At 32.2% G+C, this 10,307-nt stretch overlaps 1 long non-coding RNA gene across 2 annotated transcripts; it reads right to left on the minus strand.

The window, feature by feature from the left end:
* Positions 1-945: 945 nt before the first annotated feature.
* On the minus strand, positions 946-4,647 carry LOC141698291 (uncharacterized). 2 transcript variants are annotated; one of them, XR_012565044.1, is made up of 7 exons: positions 4,347-4,647; positions 3,394-3,456; positions 3,103-3,163; positions 2,616-2,971; positions 2,243-2,320; positions 1,974-2,073; positions 946-1,119 (listed from the first exon to the last, which is right to left on the minus strand). It is a non-coding gene; the product is annotated as an uncharacterized LOC141698291 (long non-coding RNA). The 2 variants fall into 2 exon arrangements; XR_012565043.1 differs by lacking the exon at positions 4,347-4,647 and having other exon boundaries at positions 3,394-3,559.
* Between the last annotated feature and the right edge of the window lie 5,660 nt (positions 4,648-10,307).

Consider the following 10,307-nt stretch of genomic DNA (forward strand, 5'->3'; position numbering starts at 1 on the left):
AAAGTCAAATACATCTTCATAAGTGTCAGGAACTTCAGTAATTTGATTTAAATAACAAATGAGAATGTGCATGTCTCCTTCGACACATTTATAATTTCCCTCATAGGGTGTCACAAGAAAATTTGAAATATTATAAGTTCGACCTTCGACAATTCGACCATGAAAATGACTTACCTCCCCAAACGGTATCCATGCATGCATACGATTGCGCTATACGAACCCATGTATAGATTTATGAGAACCATATAAATAAATTTGATGATTGACAAGATTTAAGTTTTTAGAGCATCTATTCATCAACAAACATCATCTGCAAACTTCGATATGCTACATTGTTATTGTTATAGTCATCCCATTGTCGTGATACACTCACCATATTTGGCCTCTAGTAACACCCAAAAAAAAGTGTAAATATGGCCAAAAAGTGTTACCTAAAGCAGAAAATTGGGCTATGGTTACACTTTTTGAAAATTTCGTGGTGTTAGATTTGCTCGTGCTACAATAGGAGTCTATGGTTATATTTTTAGACCCTTTGGTAACATAATTATAAATGTAACAATAGAACCCCTATGGTTACACTTTCAGTATCTATGGTTACAAAATAAAGGTGTAACCACAGATCTACTGCAACATACGTAAACCTTTAGTACCACTACAAAATGTGTTACAATAAACTCTTTTGCAACACCTTTTTTACTATTGTAACACAATATTCTATAACAATTAAATTCTTTTGGTAGCAGGTTTGTAGCCTATTTTAACACTTTTTTTAAAAACACTCTTATATCTACCGTAACACTCTTTCATTTATTGTTATAATTTTCCCCATTTTTGTTAATATTAAAATATCAATTAATTGCACTTGTTAATTTTTGAAATGTAATAAAATCTGAATTAAGTTGCAACATTAAGACTTAATACTTATTTGAACTTGAGACCCGTTGATAAAAGTACAAGTTCATCCCAACAAATACAAAATTCAAGCAACTAAAATAACCAAAGTTCTAATTAATTCCATCCAAAAGCCACCAATGTACTAGTTATAGCTAACTGAAACAAGTGAAAGGTTCCAATATCTTCAACATTTCCTCTATCTTTGAGAATCTTGTTAATGTTATCCTGTAAATAAACATTACGACCAAGTAGATTAAAAACTGTTTAATATAATCAGTCGGATCTCGTAAATGAAACAAAAAACAATATGACAAATAGCTCCATCACTCGACTAAAAAATCATGAAGTGCTATAAATCATAAACATATGAACTCCAATGACATGGAAATGGCTCATAAATTTCTTTATTAAACTGACTTGACCAGACTAACTTCTTTTCACAAACTATTGTATCTAAAGTTACAATAACACCTATATTTAACAAACATTAGTTCAATTCCCATAATTTCCTCACTATATAAAAATTCACATATCACTAATACCATATCAAAAAAATATTAAAAACATATTGTGTTTCAATTTCATATTTTAGCAAAAATAAACACAAAAGGACATCATTTTGATTATTTTTAACATAAAACAAAATGCAGTATAACAGATGATGTTGTATACAATAGAAACAACATAATAAAACTATACATCAGGATAAACAGATAATGTAAATCATAATACAACAATACATCGGGATAGATTTCAGGCATAATATCGAAAAACTCATATCTCTATGAATGGGTGACAATCTTGCAATTCTACAACTATTTTTCGTAGTTAAAGAGCATGGATCATCAATCTCTATTACCTCTTCTAGTGCTAATCCATCACTACTACCCTATCGTATTATAATATATTAATTATGTACAGAGTCCGATTTTTGATAAAATATATATGATTTTCCATACAAAAGTTAGGAACTCGTCTTTCTCGCACACAACTGAGTATAAGTTTCATCTTTTTGCTGGTCACTTGATACTCAAGTGATTCTATATCTTGAAAATTATCAACCAACTTAAATATATTACCTTCATTATATAAGGGTCGTTCCATGGACCACTATTAGACCTAAGACACCCTCCCTCAGAAGGACATGTGCATGAACCACCCAAGAAGTCCGGGAATTGACTGAAATAATTAAGATAAGGTAATTAGTTGTTATTAATCTAAAGCAACAAATGAAATCTCAGGATAAAAATAACATTCAGTGTAGAGTCTCGAAACAATAACAGAATACAGCTTCAGGTAATTAAACCGTGTTTATTGAAAGATATATACACTAAAATGAGATCAGCACCTCTAGATAGTAGTTATTATCAATTCTTGCCATGGCTGACACAAGACTCACCGCTGTTGGTGTTAGATTCTTAACACCCTGCAAGTTAAGGTATACACTACAATTAATACGTTAAACCTAGAGAAGACAATATCTCAAATAGTCTACCGGGAATTTTAAATTCTATTTAAGTCACTCTATCTCATTTGAAGAGACGTGGATTGTAACAACAGATTTGATAAAAAAATATCTTATATTCTAAAGTCTAAACTCTAGTTTTGCTTTTATCATTGATGTCTATGCTGAAAGCTTAACAATTTAAATCAAAAATGTTTTTGAATAATTAAACGTGCGACAAGAATCAGTGCAAGTTTTGAGTAACAGATCAGTATACCAGGCCTTGCACATCTAATATTGTAGTTGTCAAACATATCTGTCTCTTTGCTGCAATTGAACATGCAGGGAACTTCTCATAAATTTCTTTCTCAAATTCTTGCACATGGTATTTTAAATAATTTTCGAGTGTGGTAATACGCATAAGCCTGCTTGGGTGTGCTTTGCCAAGCCTTTCAATGTACACAGGCCTTCCCTCTCTATCAACCCCATGGTATCCTTGAGGGCATGTGGATTTACTACGTCTAGCAACAGGTTCGCTCTGTGTACCATTTCCACAAGTGAATATTTGAACATACTTGCCATATCGTCTTAGCGTCAAGTAAAAGGTGGTCCAAAATTAAAAAGTGGCAACTTCTGCAATTAAACATGAAGCATGATATACCGACATCACTACATGTAATCTACATACCATACATACACAGATCAGCCAATATCAATTTATTAATTTCCCCTATATTATCATGCCCAAAAGTTTAGCTACAAACCTTGGATTCTGAAATAAAAGCTGCCATATAAGACCCAATATGATCTGGAGCATGAAGAAATCTGTAAAGAACAAATATATTAATTTCTTCTTCAAAAGAAAGAAACAAAGGGGGGCTGATTCTTCCAAAACAAGGGCAAACATTGCAACAAAAAAGGCTGGACATAATAAAACAAAGTTTCCAATAATGCAGATTGTAGAAATTTTCAAAAGGCAGATTACAGAAAGTTCATAAAGACCGGAAATTTTCATAAATTTTACTGATAAATTGACAAGCAAGTGATAAAAATACCTCTGGTTCAGGAACAGGAAGTAGAGTTAGTTATGTGTAGACCTCATCATTATCTTTACTTGCCTATTTCAACAAAATTCCAAAATATCAACCCATAATGTAAAAACCAATATTAAGCCATTCAATTAATCAAGTAACAAAAAAATAAAATCATTTCTGAAATGCACAAAACATCAAACACTATACAAAAAACACACAGTAACAATTATAAGTAGCTGAGCATCCATAATCTTGCAAACAATGAGAGGGTCGCGGCCAAAGTTAGAAACTTCAATGTGTGTTCAATTTGAGACAGAGGCAGCTTGTTCCAAATTCCCTTGTAGAAAATACACAACTACATCTCCTTTCTTGGGAAGTGTGATTAAAGGGCCAGCACAAGCATGCCATAGCTCCATAAATATTGGAGAAGCAGCAACACCATTTGTCATTGTAGTGGAAATAATAGAAGAGCAAATTGCAGTCTCCTCTTCCTCTACTTAATTCACAATAGATAACATTATGAATTATAACTTGTTGATATGAACCAAATGACTGATATTGCGTTTACATGTCACCTGCAGAAACTATTTTACCTTTAACTTTAAGATATACTCATTGGTGCATATTTATCTTTAACATTAATTATGTTCGAGGTAAGCTCAAGCATGCATTCAGATTTCAGACTCATAGGTTCGTATATTAAGCAAAAACAGATATACTGCATCAACATTGTAAAACTCAAAAGAAGCCTCAATAATTCCCCCTTCATTTATTAAGTTGCGAATTTCCTTTAGTCGATCATGACGGGAAAATCCCGCTGCCTCACCAAATAAACAAAATAAAAAAATAAACAAAGATAAACGAAATTCCTCATAGCCCATAGATTTAAGAGAAATATACACACAAAAATGCATATACAAGAAGATAGAGAAAGACAAAATGAAAAAAAATTACAAGAACAAGACCAAGCATACCTGTAGAAGAAGCCCTTACTACTAAAAGCCCCAACTGTGTAGAAGAATTGAACAAGAAGAAGATTATAAACCCTAATTGTTGAAATCCTCAATTTTTGTATATGTCTCTAACGAGAAAAAATAATTAAACCTAATTGCTCAAAGCCCCGATCCCTGAATGTCCCATCGACTGAACTTCTAATTGTTGCAAGGTCATTCGTCGATGAGTAATCAGAGAAAGAGAGAGAGAGAGAGAGAGAGAGAGAGAGAAAGAGAGAGAGAGAGAGAGAGAGAGAGAGAGAGAGCGTGAGAGAGAGGTGTGATAAAGATGCGTGAGATAATGAAATAATTGAGGACAAGTAATGATATAGCTGTGTAATTAGACAAGTGAATGCCTGCTTAAGTAATTTTAGAAAAATTCATTCCCCTCCCACATATTTTATTGAGACCGCTTAAATATTTCATTCTATAGTTACATTTTTTTAAGATCAATAGTCACACCAACTTCTGTGTTACCACACATATCCAATCATGTCTATCGCAACATAATTGTATATCATTGGTAACATTAAAAAAAAGTACGGCCTTAGATCAGTTTTAAGGTACATATGGTAACACTTTTACTTGTAACACAGAAAAAAATGTTGTTAAAACCCATATATGGTGTAGTGATACTTGAACTTTTATTCTCGATTGAATTTGACTTACAGGTTGAAGGTTTCGTAGTGATGTGTACTGTACTGAAGCCATTGAAATGTAGTACAAATAGCTTGTAACTTATGCAATGACAAAAGAAATGCGATATGTCTTATGATCGTGTAGGTTTTAATTTATAGACCATTATCAGTAAATGAGTTAGGTATACCGTGAATACACATTATAAGCCACATGCAAGCATTTTCAATAATTTTGAGACAAACACTGAAAAGGTTCAAGTGGAAGGACACATGAAAAAACAATGAAAAGTCAAATCATATAAATGAAATACAGAGGAAAAGATAACTCTTTGATAAAAGTTTTCATTCATTGCAAATAAAATAAAATAAAGTCATTGCGTTTACTTGTATGAATGTCACCTTACAGCAGGCCCATACTGCAAGTGTGTGAAATAGTATATCCATTTATTGAAAATGAAACTATTAAATGGGAAGGAAGTTCATGAAACTAGTGAAAATAATAAGACAACATAAAAAAGAAGAAAAATATTTAAGTCAAATATGTTCATCGCACATGTAATCATTGGAAATGTAATTCTTATTTTGTAATAGTCTGTGTTGCTCCGCTTTCGTAAACTCTCTACCAGAAGCACGAACTGAATCGTGTGCTAGTTGAAACATATAGTAACGACTCCTATGCAATAACATTCGGTTATTTTCTCTCCGAACACGAGACACAACTTTAACCACTTTTCGCCTAAATTCAGACCAATGAACTGTTTCCTCAGGGAAAGGATATACATATAGGGAATAACGAAGCGGAACCCTTACGCCCATTGCAATCAGATTATGTGTAAGACTTTCAGATTCTTCAAGTCGAAATGCCCATTCTCGTGTACACCAGCAAAGTACTCCACTGGATCACTTACCCTAAGACTACGATAATCGTCATCTCTTTCTCGTAACAACCACTTGTGATTTGTGGACGATGACTTTTTATTAATGTTTGGATGAAATATGTGTATGAGTGTAAAATTTATATAGTATAAGTAGTTGGGGGATAATGAAAAGTTAATAAAATTTTGATAAGCTTAACAACTGTAGATGAGAAAAGTAATGAACATGTACAGGCTTTTAATTTTGTTGATGTACGTGTCATTATTGCCAACCATGTGAAAATGGACAGATTAAATAAAAGTTCAGTGTAAATAATAGTTTAAATACAATAAAATAAATGAGTAGTCTTCTCAAATGCAGCAAAAGTTGGAAAAACTGTAAATTTTGACAATTCGGTTAATTTATTAAAAGTAGTAAGAAAATAATATATAGACCATTATCAGCAATTGAGTTAGGTATCCCGTGAGTACACAGTAGAAGCCACATGCAAGCATTTTCAATAATTTTGAGATAAACACTGAAAAGGTTCAAGTGGAATGACACATGAATAACAACAATGACGAGTCAAATCATATCATATAAATAAAATACAGAGGAAAAGATAACTCTTTGTAGATGAAATGAAATAAATTTATTGCATTTACTTGTATCAATGTCACTTAACAACAAACCTATACTATGCAATGAATCTTTAATTTTTGAAATAATGCAGGTGAGAGCAACAATGACAAGTCATTTCGTGTTTTATGATATACAGATGAAAGCCTGAAATTAGGTCATAAGTCACATGTAAACTTATCCCATTAATATCTTCAGTCTCCTATTACAGCTACATGTTTGACTTATAAATATATCCTTCTATCTAACCCAAAACCCAAACAATCTCTCATATTGAAATAAAATCTTAGAAATTGATAAGAGGAAAAGAATTGCAACCTCTGCAAGTACGCGTCCAAAGAAGCAAAATAAAGTTTCTAGGAAGAAATTGATTGAAGATAAAAAGGCTAAGAAACGAGCCGCTTACGATCATGAGCAGTTTATGAGAAGGATGTGAAGGATGAAGACTAGAAGAGAGAGAAAGGGTAAAGACTGGGTCCCAACTCTTGATGAGTTCTATGTATTTGGATTGGTGAACTTTCAAATGTTAGACGCCTTCACGGAAAAAGAAGACAAACTTGAGAAGTCTTATAAAGATTGCTTCATTACTAAAGAGGAATTTGTTCGTCTGAAAGACGAACTCCGTGAGAAGTACCATTGAATGCAGGAGGAGATGATTGAACGAGAGGATGTTGAAATTGCACAACATGTTGCAGCTACAGAAGAGGCTCAAGAATTAAGGGAAATCGAGGATGCCAAGAAATGTGAGGAATAGAAGATTACGGATGGGGAGTATGATGAGTATGTTGTTCACATTGTGGACCCCTAAAAACGTTATAGTGTTGATGGTGGTCATGTTAAAGCTAGATCGTATGATGTTGCATGTTGTCATTGTGTTTCTATTTTGCTTCCATTCTGTACTTTATATTTTCTATTTTGCATTTTTCCATTTCATTTTTTCCGTTTCGATTGATATATTAATTTAGTTTTATGTTCTTGCCATGTAACGTTATTTTCAGTATGTGGAAGTTTTAATTTCGTTAAGCTTGAAATTTTTGAATATTATTCCCCAAGCACTTAATACCATAAACAGAAGTCTTAACTAATCATGCTAAAAAAGAGCCATAACAAAAATAACAAGTGTGAAAGTGACCATAAATAATAAAAACAAGTCTGAAAATTAGTATTAATCATCCGCATAACAACAAGTCTAGACTGAATACGTAACAAACAGAAGTCAAAGGAAAATGCTGGAAACATGAGAAACAATATTGATCATCCACTGAACCTCCCGTCGGTGTGGCATAGCCTCTCCTTTCATTTGACTGCTCTACGGGGCTTCTGTCTCAGTTGAATAGAAGGATCAGGTTCATCATCGTCGTCATCCTACTCATCAATCACATCCTCCATATCTGCCTCCTGCATAACTGGGAGTGTATGCAGCTGACGCCCCTGCTCAAATCTCTATGAGGAGGTATCATGTATTGACTAGGGGTCGAACCGCATAGCCGGGACGTTGTTCATCAAACCTATACGGAGAGTTGCACAAAACAGTATGACATGAAGATGGATATGCGGGCCCATTAACAGGAGAAGTTGGCTGCAATTCGAGTTGAAGTTGTGGCCAATGTGTGAGAGGTGGAAGATACCGTGAACAACGCTATAATTTAATACATAAATGCTGGGCCGGCTTCTCCAAATAATTCATAACTACACCGTTCTTTTTCATATTAGTTATGTGTTTTTCATTTCAGATTCGTGTTAGTTGTGTGTTTCTGTAATGTAATGCTATTTTCAATTAGGCATTTATGTTGTATTATTAACCTACTTTGACCACCTTCATGAATTTCATTCCCATGTTTACTTTTTCTAATTTTTATGTACTATTTTACACATTTCTAGTACCATTCCACTACCAATTTCGGGTAGTCAAAACTCATAAATTCTCAATTTATTTATTTTTTTAAAATAAATAGTAAGCAAAGTACTGCAAAAGTACTACTACATGGATAAAAGTTTTTACAAAAAAATAAATTACAACTACATTTGAAAAATCCGTGAAAATGTGTTTTCGTCAAAAAATGCGCAATCGACTCCAATGACACCCTTTTTTCGTAGGTAACCCGCAGCTGCTATCATTTGGGTGGGCACTAGGTAAATCCTACAGGCTCATGCAATAACCTGCAAATCACGTGAACCAAGGTAAACCGCATTTAAGCGATTAAAATATATATAGATACTAAAAAAATACACCCTATATATACAACTTTCTAATTAAAATAAAAAATACATACTAAAAAGTAAAAATGAGTTTACATCACTATCCAAGACAAAAAAAAACAAAATACTTTTTATTTATTTAATATAAGAGTTCTAAAACATGACCATCACATGAATTTTTACCTTAAGGGGAGGGAGGAAAAAAGCTCCAAAACGCCATTTCTTGTAGGTTTTTATGGCACAATGCTAAAAAATGCTAAAAAATGGCGTTCAATATCATTTTTGTCCAAATTTAAACAGATGTATTATAAAAATGAACAATTTATTGATATATCTCAACAAAGGGACGGAGCCGATCTTGCATCCCATATCAACGTACTATTAACTTTGTGGATACTCAACGTCTTTTAACTTCAATAACGTGTAACACAAGTTGAATTTTTTAACATTAAAATGAAGAATTAGGAATCATACATGTAAAGTAATGATTTTGAAGTCGAAGCATAGTATGATTCTTTACTTAATATTAGAAGGGACAGAGGCTGACCGTAAGCTGGGTTGGGGTTGGCTCCAGTCCAGGTGAGATTTTGCCAGCATGTTTAATAGTTAATTTGCAATAAAGCCCAGCCCTGATAGAAAAAACTTGAGCCCATATTATCCAATCAATTGCCCAGTTTACTTTGTTTATGTTATTTATTTTGGCATGATCAGTTCCCCCTTAAACGAAGATTTATTTTAATATTTTCGTGAGGGGTAGTAATGATTTTAAATGCTAAAACTGTAGATTTAAGTAGTGATCGTTTTTATAATTTTATAGATGCAGGTTGAATAATCAAATTAACTTATAGAAATAGCAGTATTTCTTGTGTTTGTTAACTTTTTAAAGAAAATTAATTAAAATACTGCGACGTGTATGTTCTGATACAATTTTTAAATTATATTATGTTAAATTTTGACATACGAGCAATTACTCCAAATAAATTTTCAAAATGTTTACCAATTAACATAACACGCGAAAAATTTTCTAGACTGCATATGTGTATTCAGATCTGATGTTAGTATTAAAAAAATTACCATCTATATTTTGACATTGGAGAAATTTTAGGTAAAAAATTTGGTTTATCTAGAATTTTTCTTAACACAAACAGACCTTTAAATATATTATTGTTAAATTATGTGTTTGTCTGTCAACAAATTAAATTGAAATTTTAATTTTGAGAAATTATATCACCTGCTAAAATTGAGAATATTTTTCAAATAATTATTATAATTATTTTTTGCTACAATAACTATAAATATTACCTATTTCGTCCCACTAAATTCTTTAGATATTTTTTTCTCATGTTTGACACGCAGTTTAAGGCTATTATAAAATACAGTTCTATAATTTATTTTTAAAATTTTTATTTTTCAATATAAAAGTTTAAACGTCATATTTTTATTTAAAAACTACTTAAATCACGGGACCCTTGAAATGCATGTTGATTTCCCGTCCCCAATGTAAAAAATGTAGTGGGACGGAGAAAGTAGAAAAATTATTTTACAGAAAAGATTTTTTAATAAATAATTAAATTTGAACGGGAACAGAGTCTATAACACAATTTTTTAAGCA

The sequence above is a fragment of the Apium graveolens genome, chromosome 11 (assembly GCF_009905375.1).
Source record: "Apium graveolens cultivar Ventura chromosome 11, ASM990537v1, whole genome shotgun sequence".
Classification (NCBI taxonomy): Eukaryota; Viridiplantae; Streptophyta; class Magnoliopsida; order Apiales; family Apiaceae; genus Apium; species Apium graveolens.